Source organism: Saimiri boliviensis, chromosome 11 (genome assembly GCF_048565385.1).
Source record: "Saimiri boliviensis isolate mSaiBol1 chromosome 11, mSaiBol1.pri, whole genome shotgun sequence".
NCBI lineage: Eukaryota > Metazoa > Chordata > Mammalia > Primates > Cebidae > Saimiri > Saimiri boliviensis.
The window spans coordinates 44313624-44330236 of record NC_133459.1 but is presented as its reverse complement, the minus strand read 5'-3'; the positions used below and the strand labels follow the sequence as shown (position 1 = coordinate 44330236).

The 16613-nt window shown below is 46.5% G+C and overlaps 1 protein-coding gene and 1 pseudogene across 2 annotated transcripts in view; both read right to left on the bottom strand.

The window, feature by feature from the left end:
- AKR1A1 (aldo-keto reductase family 1 member A1) overlaps positions 1-482 on the bottom strand; it is a 19512-nt gene extending 19030 nt beyond the window's left edge. The window contains exon 1 of one of the 2 annotated variants that reach the window (XM_039473948.2): positions 143-482. The gene's annotated coding sequence lies outside the window, so the exon portion shown is untranslated. The remainder of the gene's footprint in view (positions 1-142) is intronic. The other variant, XM_003936900.4, reaches the window with a different exon arrangement.
- LOC120366076 (uncharacterized) lies at positions 374-16613 on the bottom strand (annotated as a pseudogene).

The window sequence follows — 16613 nt, the reverse complement described above, 5'->3', positions numbered from 1 at the left end:
AGGAGCTCAAATCGGAAACCAACTCTCGTCCCCTCCAGTGCCTTGCGCTCTTCGCTCAACCCCACGGGCTGACATCTCAGTAGTAAAGGATCGAGGCTATCTTCTCCAGGAGAAAGATGGGCTAGCAGCAGGAGAAACTCACCTTGGCACAAGCGCAGAGCGTGAACAGGATCGTGTGGCCTGGGCTCAGTTCTACACCCTGCCAGAGAGCCAACAGGCCTCAGCTTAAGTCTGGCGGTGATGAGGCAGCTCCACCCGGAGGGAGGGGCAGGGGGCGGGCATCCAGGATCACGCGCAGGGTGTACCTCCTTCCCCGCCTCCATAGGAAGGACCTGAAGCGGATGGAAGCCAGAGCGGGGAAGTAGTGCCGTCTTCACCTCTGGATCCTCGAGGTCGAACTGGCCGGAACAGGGTCACTCACTCCGCCGCGTGGGTCTGGAGAACTTCTTAGCGTAATGAGGCAGGGGGCGCTGGCCTCGCGGGCGGTCCGGAGGGCGGGGCCAGCCGCGCCTCTTGCTGGCCCACATTGCACCGCGCGCCTGGGCGCAATTGCTGGCGCTTTTCCGGGGGAAGTAGAGTCGCAGATGCCACGTTGCAGGTTCTGGCTTCCGACCTCCGGATCCACAATGCCATCCCTGGCTCCATACTCTCCCTAAAGTCATGTTGGCTGGATTCCCAAAGTTCACCTAAGTTGGCCGCTTTACATTTAGTTAAAGCAAACAGGCCCAGAGAGCAGCTGCAACCTGAAGGTTGGCCAGAATAGAGAACACGTCGGGTCTACAGATCCAGACGCTGGAAAGTGCCTGGGTCCCCCTTCTGTCTGGACCATGGACCCGTGCAGCACGTTATGTGCCAGGCCCTGTGCTTAACACTTAATATGATCTTATCGAATCTTCACAATAACACTGGAAAAGGAATATTATTTTATTCCGTACAAGCCTTTTAAAATGGTAGTATAGCATACATACAGAAAATACACAAATCTTTTTTTTTTTCTATTCTACATCCAGGAGGAAAGAAAATGTACAAATCTTAAATGTATACAGTTCTATTACTGTTATTTTTTGCAATGTAACTGCCATCGAGATGAAGATATAGATATTACCAGCACGCCGTAAACCTGTGAGGAAAGTATTCGTGATCTGTTTTACAGATTGGACAGTCTCAGCAAGGATAAAGCTATTTATAATTTTCCCAAAGTCACACAGGTATTAATTAAATGACAGATCTGAGATTTGAAATCGCCTGTGCTGTTTGAATGGAGAGGTCTTGCATTTATGTGTTTTCCTTGGCAGGAATGGGCAAGATGCCGGGTTACCTCAGTTTGGCTCTGCTTTTCCCCACACCTTTGCTCCCCCAGTGCCACGCTTCCCATTTCCCCACCCCCATTATCCCCTACTGTCTCCCCCAAATAAGTGATGTCCTGGTGGACCAAATGTCTAACCTATTACGCCATTCTCATGAAAACACTCAGACTTGGCAGTTGCTCACGCCTGTATTCCCAGCACTTTGGGTGGCTGAGGTGAGTGGATCACCTTAGGTCAGGAGTTTGAGACCAGCCTGAACAATATGGAGAAACCCCATCTCTACTAAAAATACAAAATTAGCCAGGCATGGTGATGCATGCCTGTAATCCCAGTTACTTGGGAGGCTGAGGCAGGAGAATTGCTTGAACCTGGGAGGCGGAGGTTGCCTTAAGCTGATATTGCACCATTGAATTCCAGCCCGGGCAACAAGCATGAAACTCTGTCTCAAAACAAACAAACAAACAAACAAAACCACTCAGACTCTGGCTGGTCGTGGTGGCTCAGCCTGTAATCCCAGCATTTTGGCGATCCTAGGCAGGAGGACTGCTTTAGTCCAGGAGTTGTTGTCCAGCCTGGGCAACATAGCAAGATCCTGTCTGTGCCAAAAAAAAAAAAAAAAAAAAAAAAAAAAAAAAAAGAAAGAAAAAGCAAGGCATGGTGGTGTGTGCCTGTGGTCCCAACTACTCAGGAGGCTGAGGTGGGAGGATCACTTGAGTCTGAGCGTCCCCATTGAGCTGTCCACAATAGTGCCACTGCACTCCAGCCTGGGTGACAGAATCAGACCTTGTCTCAAGGAAAAAAAAAAAAAGAGGCTGGGCGCGGTGGCTCAAGCCTGTAATCCCAGCACTTTGGGAGGCTGAGGTGGGTGGATCACGAGGTCAAGAGATCGAGACCATCCTGGTCAACATGGTGAAACCCCGTCTCTACTAAAAATACAAAAAATTAGCTGGGCATGGTGGCGCGTGCCTGTAATCCCAGCTACTCAGGAGGCTGAGGCAGGAGAATTGCCTGAACCCAGGAGGCGGAGGTTGCAGTGAGCCGAGATTATGCCATTGCACTCCAGCCTGGATAACAAGAGTGAAACTCTGCCTCAAAAAAAAAAAAAAAAAAAAAAAAAAAAAAAAAAAAAAAAAAGAGAGAGAGAGAGAGAAATATTTCAAATTAAAAAAAAAGAAAAACCTGTATGTATAGGGAAAAAGACTAGATGGAAACATACCAAACTAATTACCACAGTTGCATGTGATCAATGGAAGTGTAGGTTATTTTGCTTTCCCTTCAGTATTTATTTATTTTTATTTTTATTTTCTTTTTGTTCAGCAACTGCTTCTGCACCCTTCAGTATTAAGTTTTGAACAGCTAGTATAATGGGTTCTAAGTTTAGTACCTCTCCAGATTCACTGGGACTCACCTGCTGTAGGCCTCAGCCGCTTACTCAGTGGAGAGCCCCAGTCATCACTGTTGTCCCATCTCCTGATGCGGTAGTCTGTCCCAACCTCACCAAGTGTGTGGACCGGACTTCTGTACTTTCTTTATTGCACCTGCTATAACAGGAGCTGCAGCAACTATGGCACTTGTATCTGACTTAACCAGTTCCACAAAGAGACTTGCCACTTTTACTACTTCCAGAGTAAGCTGAAGCACTTACTGTGAGAATTGGGATCAGTCTCCCCAGGCTGTCTGGAGGAGCTAGGTAACAAAACCTGTAAATGTCAGGGAGTTAATGTGTCATTGGGTATAAGGAAAGTAACCAATGAGAAAGATGGAAAGAGCCAACAGATAGTTGGCCTTTGTTGACCCTAAAACACGGTCCCCAGACACCATACAAATAGTGGTTTCATATAGCCTCTCAGTTCTATGTAACTGAGTGCTTAGCTGTCTTCTTATGAGGCTATAACTAGGTCTGTGACACACCACCTGTTATTTTCTTTCCCTTCTTCCCTGGTTCATTTCTGTTTTTCTCTCATTCTTGTTCTGAGATTACACCTCCCATCAAGTCCTTAGCATGTAAGCTTTGCCTTCAGTTCTGGTTTTCTAGGGAAACAAGCTAAAACTATATTGATTTTATGAGAAGCGGAAAGAGAGAGAAGAAAAGAATGATTTAAAATAACCAGGTCAGGGCCAGTCACGGTGTCTCATGCCTGTAATCTCAGCCCTTTGGTAGGCTAAGGAGGGTGGATCACTTGAGGTCAGGAGTTTGAGACCAGCCTGGCCAACATGGTGAAATCCCATATCTCATAAAAACACAAAAATGGCCAGGCACAGTGGCTCACCCCTGTAATCTCAGCACTTTGGGAGGCTGAGGCGGGCGGATCACAAGGTCAAGAGATCAAGACCAAAAAATTAGTTGGGCATGGTGGCGCGTGCCTGTAATCCCAGCTACTCCGGAGGCTGAGGCAGGAGAATTGCCTGAACCCAGGAGGCGGAGGTTGCGGTGAGCCGAGATCGCGCCATTGCACTCCAGCCTGGGTAACAAGAGCGAAACTCCGTCTCAAAAAAAAAAAAAAAAAAAAAAAAAAAGAGATCAAGACCATCCTGGCCAACATGGTGAAACCCAGTTGCTACTAAAAATACAAAAATTAACTGGGCGTGATGGCATGCACCTGTAGTCCCAGCTACTCGGAAGGCTGAGGCAGGAGAGTTGCTTGCACCTGGGAGGCAGAGGTTGCAGTGAGCTGAGATTGCGCCACTGCACTCCAGCCTGGCAACAGAGTGAGACTCTGTCTTCAAAAAAAAAAAAAAAAAAAAAAATCGCCGGTTGTGGGGCACATGCCCTGGGAGGCTGAGCAAGAGAACCACCTGAACCCAGGCAGAGATTGCAGTGGGCCAATATCGTGCTACTGCACTCCAGCCTAGGCAGCAGACCAAGATTCAGTCTCAAAAAAATAAATAAAATAGGCTGGGCACGGTGGCTCATGCCTGTAATCTCAGCATTTTGGGAGGCCAAGGCAGGCAGATCACCTGAGTTCAAGACCAGCCTGGCAACATGATAAAACCCCATCTCTACTTAAAATACAAAAAATTAGCTGGGTATGATGGTGTGTGCCTGTAATCCCAGCTATTCAAGAGGCTGAGGCAGGAGAATTGCTTGAACCTGGAGTCGGAGCTTGCAGTGATCTGAAATGGGGCCGCTGCACTCCAGCCTCAGTGACAGAGCAAGACTCCGTCTCAAATAATAATAATAATAATAATAATAATAATAATAAATAAAAGAACCAGGCCAGGTGCAGTGGCTCACACCTGTAATCATAGCATTTTGGAAGGCTGAGGCAGATAGATTGTTTGAGCTTAGGAGTTTGAAACCAGTCTGGGCAACATAGTGAAGCCTTGTCTCTATACACAAACACAAAGGGACAGGCACAATGGCTAATGCTTGTAATCCCCACACTTTGAGAGGCCAAGGCGGGCAGATCCCGAGGTCAGGAGTTTGAGACCAGCTTGGCCAATATGGTGAAACCCTGTCTCTACTAAAAATACAAAAATTAGCCGGGCATGGTGGCGCAAGACTATAGTCTTAGCTACTTGTGAGACTGATGCAGAAGAATCACTTGAACCTGGGAGGCGGAGGTTAGTTAGGGTGAGGCACGCAACTGCACTCCAGCCTGGACAACAGAGTGAGACTCTGTCTCAAAAAACAAACAACAACAAAAACAAGAACAAAACATAAAAGAACCAGGCCAGCCACAGTGGCTTATGCCTGTAATCCTAGCACTTTGGAAGACTGAGGAGGGAGGATCATTTGAGCCTAGGAGTTCAAGACCAGCCTGGGCAATATAGTGAAACTTCATCTCTATAAAAATATTTAAAAATTAGCTGGGCATGGTAGTGTATACCTGTAGTCCCAGCTATTTAGGAGGCTGAAGTGAGAGGATTGCCTGAGCCCAGGAATTTGAGGCTACAGTGAGTCATGATCATGCCACTATACTCCAGCCTGAACAACAGAGCAAAACCTTGTTTCTTATTTTTTCCCCTCAAATTCTTTTTTATTTCTTTGACAGGAAGTAAATTTATTGGTTCATTCAGTAGGCATCCCTGACTGATTCCTGGACTGTAATGTGAGTGAGTGATCAAGGCAGGTGTCCCTGCAATTGACCAGACACCAAGGGAAGAGTCTTGTCTTCCTGAGTCCATGACTGAAGTAATAGTTTTTGAGCAAGAGGGAAAGACTTGCCTCCTTTGGCTCCATATGGATAAAGAGTGTCTCTTTTTTTCTACTAGAAGGAGAAAGATTTAAAGGAAAAGAGAGAGAAAGAGGGAGACATTTGTCTCCTTTTCTCTACCTAGAAGAAGAAGGATTTAAAGAAAAAGAGAGAGAGGCCGTTCTCTAAAGGAAAAGAGAGAGAAAGGAGGAGAGACTTCTTACCTGATCTGCCGGTGGCAAGAGAGCTGTTCGGCACACTAAGCGCCAGCTGCTGGTCTGATGTGTTGAGGTCTCAGGTAGGTCTCTTCACAGAGGGAGAGCAGGAACAAGGAAAGGGCTATTCTCCCTAAAGGAGTACCCCTGTCCTGGGTTTCCCACACCAAATGTTAAAATGCATGCTCTGAATGAAGAGACCCCCAAACAGGCTTTGTGTGAGCGACATGGCTGTTTATTCACATAGGTGCAGGCGAGCTGAGGCAAAAAAGGGCCTCAGAATCCCCTCAAATTTTTTTTACTCAGGACCCTGTCTAAAAACAAACCAACAGGTTGCGTGTGGTGACTCATACCTGTAATCCCAGCGTTTTGGAAGGCCGAGGCGAGCGGATCACCTGAGGTCAGAAGTTTGAGGCCAGCCTGGCCAACATGGTGAAACCCCATCTCTACTAAAAATACAAAAATTAGATGGGCATGATGGCATGCACCCTTATTCCCAGCTACTTGGGAGGCTGAGGCAGGAGAATTGCTGAACCTGGGAGGTGGAAGTTGCAGTAAGTCAAGATGGCACCACTGCACTCCAGCCTAGGCAATGGAGCAAGACTCCATCTCAAAAATAAATAAACAAATAATAAACAACAACAAACAGAAGAGTGCAAATAAGAATATAAGAACAGCATTTTATCGAGCATCCACTATTTACCATACTCTTTATAGTCATGTTGTCTTATATCCACAGCAGAGACTTTTGGATTTGGTTGACATGAAGATCACTGGTGACCAATGTGGAGAGCTCGTTCCGTGGAATGGTTAATCCTGAGCCAGATGACCTGAATTTAGGAATGAGCAGGAGAGGAAGACTTGGAGAATAAGGGGAAGGACTTCTCAAGGATATAGTAAAGGCCAGGCACAATGGCTTTGTGCCTGTAATTCCAGCACTTTGGGAGGCCAAGGCAGGCAGATCACTTGAACCCAGGAGTTCTCAAGGCCAGCCTAGGCAACATGGTGAAATCCCATCTCTACCAAAAAATACCAAAATTAGCTGGGTGTAGTGGCACACACCTGTGGCCTCAGCTACTTGGGAGGCTGAGGTAGAAGGATCACCTGAGCCTGGGAGGTGGAGGCTTCAGTGAGCTGTGATTGTACCACTGCACAGCAGCCTAGTCTACAACGAGACCCTGTCTCCAAAAAAAAAAAAAAAAAATTAGAGGAAAAAACGTAATGGGTTAGTAGTGGCTTGATGCAGATGGAGGGAGAGTTTTTCACTATGTGGGAAATGTGAGCATGACCATGAGCACAAGAATAGCTTGAATCCAGGTGGCAAAAGTTGCAGTGGGTTGAGATCATGCCACTACCCTTCAGCCTGGGTGACAGAGTGAGACTTTGTTTCAAAAAAAAAAAAAAAAGAAAAGGAAAAAATGAAAGAATTGGGCCAGGCGCGGTGGCTCAAGCCTGTAATCCCAACACTTTGGGAGGCCGAGGCGGGTGGATCATGAGGTCAAGAGATCGAGACCATCCTGGTCACCATGGTGAAACCCTGTCTCTACTAAAAATACAAAAAAAATTAGCTGGGCATGGTGGCGTGTGCCTGTAATCCCAGCTACTCAGGAGGCTGAGGCAGGAGAATTGCCTGAACCAGGAAGTGGAGGTTGCGGTGAGCCGAGATCGTGCCATTGCACTCCAGCCTGGGTAACAAGAGTGAAACCCCGTCTCAAAAAAAAAAAAATACAAAAAATACAAAAAATTAGCTGGGCATGGTGGCGTGTGCCTGTCATCCCAGCTACTCAGGAGGCTGAGGCAGGAGAATTGCCTGAACCCAGGAGGAGGAGGTTGCGGTGAGCCGAGACCGTGCCATTGCACTCCAGCCTGGGTAACAAGAGTGAAACTCCGTCTCAAAAAAAAAAAAAAAAAAAAGAATTGGGGGAAATAATGCATTTGGCTAACATTTACTTAGCATTTACTATGCCATAATCCTTTCACTGGGGCCAAAAATGAACCAGCCTTGGCTGGGCATGGTGGCTCATGCCTGTAATCCCAGCACTTTGGGAGCTGAGGTGCTAGAATCACTTGAGGTTAGGAGTTTGAGACCAGCCTCGTCCACATGATGAAACCCCATCTCCACTAAAAATACAAAAATTAGGCACTCATTCTCTCTCCTGTCACCCTGTGAAAAGGTGCCTTCCACCTTTATTGTAAGTTTCCTGAGACCTCCCCAGCCATGTGGAACTGAGTGGCTCAGTCTACAGCTTTTATTAGAAATCAAGGGAAGCCACCAGAACACGGAGCACTGAATGAGCTCTGTGGATCCAAATCATCTAATCTGAACTCCAGTTTAAAAGAAAGCCCCTCTGTGCGCACCTGTTAACCTGCCTGTCATCACCCTCACAGCTGTGCTGGGTCAATGGCACAGACCCACCCATTCCAGAGTTACCATCTGTTATGTGTGGGCTGATATGCAAAGTAGGCTGTAATGTGAAGAAATAAATCAGATGGAAAAACAAAAAACAAAACAAAAAACCAAAAAATACAAAAATTAGCCAGGTATGGTGGCAGGTGCCTGTAATCCCAGCTACTCAGGAGAATTGCTTGAACTCAGGCGGTGGAGGTTGCAGTGAGCCAAGATCATTCACTGCTCTCCAGCCTGAGCGACAGAGAGAGACTCCGTCTCAAAAAGAAAAAAAAAAAAAAAAAATGAACCAGCCTTGTCCTCTGCCTTCAAGGTTCACAGTCCAGAGGAGCTAATGTAGAACAACAGGCAGAATGCATACCTAGATGTATGTGTGCAGGGGTGGCCTTGTGTGGCACAAGAGAAGGAGGCTGAACCAGATGAAGCTGAACCAGAAAATCAGAGGAGCTGTCTAGGAAGGAGAAGGGAGCATCCCTTTCTGGACAACTAGGCAGGAAGGAGGGAAAGGTTAAGTTCTCAGCGCCCCTCATGAGTGTTTTAGCATTTGGCAGGAGTTTCTAGACCCTAAGAGGAATGCGGCCAGGTGGAAAGGGTGAGGAAATAAATACCTGCTGTCCAAGTCTCCAAGTTCATCCTGGGGCTAATCTAGTGACTTGTTTGCTTCCTGCTTACTGTAGGCTAGGCTGTCTGAGTGTGAATGAATAATAGAGTTCAGGTTCCCAGAGGACCCATATGCAAAGAAAGGCGATAAGGGGACCTGAACAAGATCTTGACTTTATCGGACCTTCTAGTGACATTGTAATGAGCGCACATTTAAGGAACACATTTAAGCTCCTTCGAATCCCTTATTAAGGAGAATCATTCCTAAACTCTGGCCAGCTCAGAAATCAACTTGACAAGACCTGACTCCTTTTCTCCCAAATAGTGAAAGTCCCTACCCAGGTAGCTACTGGAAATGGCCCTGGGCCTGCGCACTGAGGCATTATTCTCCCTGTCAATCCCCTCGAATCCTGTGGTCCCATTCAAATGGCTTCTGAGGGCCAGCAAGGCTGGCACCGGGCCCCGGGGACTGCATCATGCAGTTAGCTACCTCATCCTTTAGGATCTGAGCTCCAATCCCACCAGAGTTACTTGGTCTTCAGAACCATTTCATTGTTTTTTTTCCTGATTATACACTAAAGCAAAATTATTAGGTTTTTTCTTTTTTTGAGGCAGAGTCTCACTCTGTCTCTCAGGCTGGAGTGCAGTGGCGCAATCTCAGCTCACTGCAACCTCCGCCACCTGGGTTCAAGCTATTCTCCTGCCTCAGCCTCCCGAGTAGCTGGGATTACAGGTGCGTGCCACCACACCCAGCTAATTTTTGTATTTTTTAGTAGAGATGGGGTTTCACCATGTTGGCCAGGCTGGTCTTAATCTCTTGACCTCACGATCTGCCCACTTTGGCCTCCCAAAGTGCCGGGATTACTGGCGTGAGCCACCACGCACAGTCAATTCTTAGTTTTTAAAATATGTTTTATTTATATATTTTTTTGAGACAGGGTCTTGCTCTATCATCTAGGCTAGAGTGCAGTGGCATGATCATGGTTCACTGCAGTGTCGACCTCTCAGGCTCAAGCAATCCTTCCACCTCAGTCTTCCAAGTAGCTGGGACTGCAGGTGTCTACTATTATGCCCAGCTAATTTTATTTTTTGTAGAGACAAGGTCTTACTATATTGCCCAGGTGGTCTCGAACTCCTGGGCTCAAGTTATTCTCCTACGTTGGCCTCTCAAAAGTGCTGGAATTATAGGCATGAGCCACCAAGGTGGCCAGTACCTACTTTTCTGAGCTGTTTGGGGATTAAATTAAACATTGGATGTAAAGTGGCTGGTGGTACGTAGAGATTTAGTGAGTGGTAATGATTATTATTTGTATTAAAAATAGGTTGCTACAAGCTAGACTGAAATAGGAAAACTGTTCCCTCTCTTCTCCTACCCCTTCCAGTAAAACTGCTGAAAACTGCTACCCAGGCCTGACAGACACAGGACTCCAGAATAGAGTAAGAGAACTCTGCACAGGGTTGGATTCTCTTTTTCTCTCTTGGGCATGCACATATACACTCATGCACCCAGGCAAGCACATTCCCACATGTATATGCATACACATGATTATGTAGAGCTACAGCTGTTGGCATAGAAGCTATAGTTATATCAGGACATCAATCAGTTAGATCCGGGCAGTTACACAGATCAATGATGCAGTAAAGTGGAAAGGAGGCTGCAGCCAACTGAAACCAATGGAGGACTGGGCTGGAAAGTCGGGGGTGGCGAGGAGAGGAGGAAGTGGTGTGGACTAGGGCTGGTAGGCAAGGGAATAACCACTGAAGGAAGTAGACAGCCTGTCATATGGTGGTGCGGATTTCCCCTGTCAACTGCATTTCCTAATTTTATGATCTTCTATTGCACATTTTACCCACAGAGGCTCGTCTGTGCTAAAAGTGGGTAGAAGTGATTGATTTATTCATTCAACTGACAGACATTTAGTGATATCTACCATGTACCAGGAGTGTTTTGGAAAAATAAACTATTGTTGGTAAGGGAGCTAAAGGAAGCTAGAGAATGGGTAGTCTGAGCAGAGGAACTGATAATATGTGCCAAATTGTGGAAGAAAGAAGCAGGATGTTACATACCAGGAACTACATGTGTTTTGATAAGAAGGGAGCATAGGGCCAGGTGTAGTGGCTCAGGCCTGTAATCCCAGCACTTTGGAAGGCTGAGGTGGGCGGATCACTAGGTCAGGAATTTGAGATCAGCCTGGCCAATATGGTGAAACCCTGTCTCTACTAAAAATACAAAAATTAGCCGGGCATGGTGGTGCTTGCCTGTAGTCCCAGCTACTCAGGAGGCTGAGGCAGAAGAATCACTTGAACCCAGGAGGAGGAGGTTGCAGTGAGCCAAGATGGTGCCATTGCACTCCAGCCTAGGTGACAGAGCGAGACTCCTTCTCAAAAAACAAACAAACAAACAAACCAAAAAAAACGGTGGGGTGGAATAAAGGTGGGTGGCTCACTCCTGTAATCTCAACACTTTAGGAGGCTGAGGTAGGCAGACCACCTGAGGTTGGGAGTTCAATACCAGCTTGACCAAAAAGAAACAAGGAGAAACGCTATCTCTGCTAAAAATACAAAATTAGCCGGGCATGGTGGCGCATGCCTGTAATCCCAGCTGCTTGGGAGGCTGAGGCAGGAGAATTGCTTGAACCTGGGAGGCGAAGGTTGTGGTGAGTCAAGATCGCGCCATTACACTCCAGCCTGCAACAAGACTGAAACTCCATCCAAAAAAAAAAAAAAAAAAAAAAGGGTGGGAGGTTCACATAAGGCTAGGGCAACATTGTGAGACCCTGTCTCTACGAAAATAGAGGTGTTATACACCTGTAGTCCCAGCTACTTGAGAGGCTGAGGTGGGAGGATCATTGAAGCCCAGGAGTTAGAGGTTACAGTGAACTATAATCGTGCTACTGCACACCCAGCCTGGGTGACAAAGAGAGACCCTGTCTCAAAATAAAAAAAATTACTAAAAAATTTAAATATATATACTTCAAAATACAAGTAGGAGGAAGAAAAAGAAAACATACATATAAGGCTGGGCATGGTGGCGCATGCCTGTAGTCCCAGCTACTCAGGAGGCTGAGGTGGGAGGATAGCTTGAGCCCAGGAGTTCTGGGCTGTAGTATGCTATGCTGATTGGGTGTCTGCACTAAGTTTGACATCAATATGGTGACCTCCTGGGAGCGGAGGACCACCAGGTTGCCTAAGGAGGAGTGAACCAGCCCAGGTCAGAAACGGAGCAGGTCAAAACTCCTGTGCTGATTGGTTGTGGGATCGCGTCTGTGAATAGCCACTGCACTCCAGCCTGGGCTGCAGCATAGTGAGACCCCATCTCTATTAAAAAAAAAAAAAGAAAGAAAGAAAACCAGATCTTAGTAACTCAAATCCTTGCTGTCAAAAAAGAAAAGAAAAAAGAAAAAAAGAAAACATCCATATAAGGTAATTTGGTAATATGTATAAAATGTTAAATGTGCATTCCTCTGATTCAGTAATTGTAAGGAACTTAATTTAAGGAAATAATAGAAAAGTGACAAGGCTGTTTACTGTGTTGTTTAAATTATCCAAATCAGCTGAGCGTGGTGGCTCATGCCTGTAATCCCAGCTGAGATTGGAGGATTTCTTGGGACCAGTAGTTCAAGACCAGCCTGGGCAACATAGTGAGACCCTGTCTCTTTTTTAATATAAAAAAATTAAATTAAATTAAAACATATTACCTAAATGTTTGTAGGAAGAGAATAACCAAAATAAATTGTTGTGCATTCATGTGGTAAATACAGTCACAACAAGGATAAAGTATATATGTAAGTATTGTTGTGGAAAAAATGTCTTTGATATGTTGTTAAGTGGGGGGAAAAAAACTACAGGGTTACTAAAAGTGGGTTTGGCACCAGCTCTCTTGAGCTCTGAAGATCAAAGTCCTATGGCTTCCAAAGGCCAATTTACCAGTTCCTGCCCCTGGATCAAGGTTGCGCAAGATGAGGGAGGAGGCTGGTCACAAGCCTGACGTGGGGGTAGAGATTTCTTCTCTAGCCCTGCCTCAGCCTCAAGAGAGTTCAGGAACTGTATCTCTGCATTGCAACCTGGCTTCCTTCTCTAGGCAGAATGTGAATAAAGGTTAAACGCTTCAGGTGCTGGGTAGGTAGTGGTGCCCTTCCTACTTCATTAGGATAAAAATGTAACTTGTCTGAGCTCTGCTAGTGCTGGGCTTTGGGAACCTGATTTCCTTTCTTTCTTCTTTATTTATTTATTTATTTATTTTATTTTTTTTTTTTTTTGAGACAGAGTGTCGCTCTTGTTACCCAGGCTGGAGTGCAATGGCACGATCTCGGCTCACCGCAACCTCCGCCTCCTGGGTTCAAGCAATTCTTCTGCCTCAGCCTCCTGAGTAGCTGGGACTACAGGCACGCACCACCATGCCCAGCTAATTTTTTGTATTTTTAGTAGAGACGGGGTTTCACCACGTTGACCAGGATGGTCTCGATCTCTCGACCTCGTGATCCACCCGCCTCGGCCTCCCAAAGTGCTGGGATTACAGGCTTGAGCCACCGGCGCCCAGCCTCTTTCTTCTTTTTTTAAATCAGTTGATTTAATTCCAGAATTTAGAGTAGAACAAAGACCAAAGGGACAACTCTGGTGGGATTTAGGATTCTGGGCTAGGAGATGATGAGCCACTGTATGATTTTTTTTCTTTTCTATAAAAGTTTCTTCTTCTTCTTTTTTTGAGATAGAGTTTCACTCTTGTTGCCCAGGCTGGAGCCCAATGGCTCAATCTTGTCTTAGGGCAACCTCCATTTCCGGGGTTCAAGCGATTCTCCTGCCTCAGCCTCCTGAGTAGCCAGGATTACAGGCATGCACCACCGTGCCTGGCTAATTTTGTATTTTTAGTAGAGACAGGGTTTCTCCATGTTGGTCAGGCTGGTCTCGAACTCCCGACCTCAGGTGATCCATCCACCTTGGCCTCCCAAAATTCTGGGATTACAGGCATAAGCCACCGCGCCCAGCCCCCCAAAATTTTATTTTATTTTTTTAATTTTTTTGAGACAGTCTCACTCTGCTGCCCAGGCTGGAGTGTAGTGGCTTGGTCTCGGCTCACTGCAAACTCTGCCTCCCCAGTTTAAGTGATTCTCCTGCCTCAGCCTCCCAAGTAGTTGGGATTACAGGTGTCTGCCACTATACCTGGCTAATTTTTTGTATTTTGAGTAGAGACAAGGTTTCACCATGTTGATCAGGATGATATCACACTCCTGACCTTGTGATCTACCTGCCTTGACCTCCCAAAGCACTGGAATTACAGGTGTGAGCCATTGCACCCAGGCAAAAAAAAATTATTTATTTATTTATTTATTTATTTAAGAGATGGGGTCTCGCTATGTTGCCCAGGCTGGAGTGCAGTGGCTATTCACAGGCGCGATCCCACTACTCATCAGCACGGGAGTTCTAACCTGCTCCGTTTCCGAGCTAGGCAGGTTCACCCCTCCTTAGGCGACCTGGTGGTCCCCGGCTCCCGGGAGGTCACCATATTGATGCTGAACTTAGTGCAGACACCCGATCGGCATAGCGCACTACACAGCCCAGAACTCCTGTACTCAAGAGATCCTCCAGCCTCAGTCTCCCAAGTAGCTGGGACTACAGGCACACAACACCACACCCAGCAAAAAGTTTATTCTTTTTTTTTTTTTTTTTTTTTTTTTGAGACGGAGTTTCGCTCTTGTTACCCAGGCTGGAGTGCAATGGCGCGATCTCGGCTCACGGCAACCTCCGCCTCCTGGGTTCAGGCAATTCTCCTGCCTCAGCCTCCTGAGTAGCTGGGATTACAGGCACGTGCCACCATGCCCAGCTGATTTTTTTGTATTTTTAGTAGAGATGGGGTTTCACCATGTTGACCAGGATGGTCTCTATCTCTCGACCTCGTGATCCACCCGCCTCGGCCTCCCAAAGTGCTGGGATTACAGGTTGAGCCACTGCGCCCGGCCCACAAATTTTTTTTTAATTAGCCAGGCATGGTGGCACCCATCTGTAGTCCCAGCTACTCGGAAGGCTGAGGTAAGAGGACTGCTTGAACCCGATAATTCCAGGCTGCAGTGAGCTATGATCGTGCCACTGCACTCCAGCCTGGGCAACAGAACAAGACCCTGTCTCTAAAAAAATTAAAAAATAATATTGGCCGGGCGCGGTGGCTCACGCCTATAATCCCAGCACTTTGGGAGGCCGAGGCGGGTGGATCACGAGGTCAATAGATCGAGACCATCCTGGTCAACATGGTGAAACCCCGTCTCTATTAAAAATACAAAAAATTAGCTGGCCATGGTGGCACGTGCCTATAATCCCAGCTACTCAGGAGGCTGAGGCAGGAGAATTGCCTGAACCTAGGAGGCTGAGGTTGCGGTGAGCCGAGATCGCGCCATTGCACTCCAGCCTGGGTAACAAGAGTGAAACTCCGTCTCAAAAAAAAAAAAAAAAAAAAAAGTAGTAATTTGTGGCTGGGCGCGGTGGCTCAAGCCTGTAATCCCAGCACTTTGGGAGGCCGAGGTGGGTGGATCACAAGGTCGAGAGATCGAGACCAACCTGGTCAACATGGTGAAACCCCGTCTCCACTAAAAATACAAAAAATTAGCTGGGCATGGTGGTGCATGCCTGTAATCCCAGCCACTCAGGAGGCTGAGGCAGGAGAATTGCCTGAACCCAGGAGGCGGAGGTTGCGGTGAGCCGAGATCGCGCCATTGCACTCCAGCCTGGGTGACAAGAGCGAAACTCCGTCTCAAAAAAAAAAAAAAAAAAAAAAAAGTAGTAATTAAATGCTTTTTAGACAAAAAAAAAAAAACCTGTGATAGAATCAATTTATTATCTTCATCTTCCTCCTCCTCCTCATCTTCCTCATCTCTCTCCCCTTCCTTCTTTCTCTTACTTTTTTCAGCCTTGATGACTCCCTCTTTTGCTTTATCAGGCTTTCCTTTAGCTCGATATGCAGCAATAGCCACTTCCTATTTTTCCTTCAGCTTCTCAGCATTCTTTTCATATGGCTACTTGTCATCTGCAGCAGTGTTACTCCACATCTTTCCCAGTTTCTTTGCAACATCACCAGTGAATAGACCAGGGTGTTCGCCTTTGATTTTTGGGCAATACTCAGAACAGAATGACAAAAAGGCTGAAGGAGTCCTCTTGGGTGCATTGGGATCCCTGAATTTCTTTTTGTCTCCCCTTTAGGGGGGATTTCGGTTTTCCTTTTTTTTTCTTAATTTCATTTTTTAAATTTTTATTTTCCAAGCTGTCCCTCTGAAGGGATTTAGGTTTTCTTTCTTTCTTTCTTTCCTTTTTTAAGATGGGGTTTCAGGCCGGGCGCGGTGGCTCACGCCTGTAATCCCAGCACTTTGGGAGGCCGAGGCGGGCAGATCACAAGGTCAAGAGATCGAGACCATCCTGGTCAACATGGTGAAACCCCGTCTCTACTAAAAATACAAAAAATTAGCTGGGCATGGTGGCGCGTGCCTGTAATCCCAGCTACTCAGGAGGCTGAGGCAGGAGAATTGCTTGAACCCAAGAGGCGGAGGTTGTGGTGAGCCGAGATTGTGCCATTGCACTCCAGCCTGGGTAACAAGAGTGAAACTCCGTCTCAAAAAAAAAAAAAAAAAAAAAAAAAAAAAAAAAAAAAAAAAAAAAAAGATGATGGGGTTTCACCATGATGGCCAGGCTGGTCTTGAACTCACCGACCTTAGGTGATCCGCCCGCCTTGGCCTCCAAAGTGTTTGGATTTCAGGTGTGAGTCACTGCGCCCAGCCGGGATTTAGGTTTTCATTTCTTTTTTATAATGGGCCTTGTCTGCCTTTTCCATGTTTTCAAATTTTCCTTTCTCTTTAGCAGACACAGTTTTCTACCTCTCTGAGTACTTCTTAGAAAACTCTGAGAAGCTGACTGAAGCTTCTGGGAACTTAATGTTCCTCCCAACAAGTTTGCACAAAGAATGCAT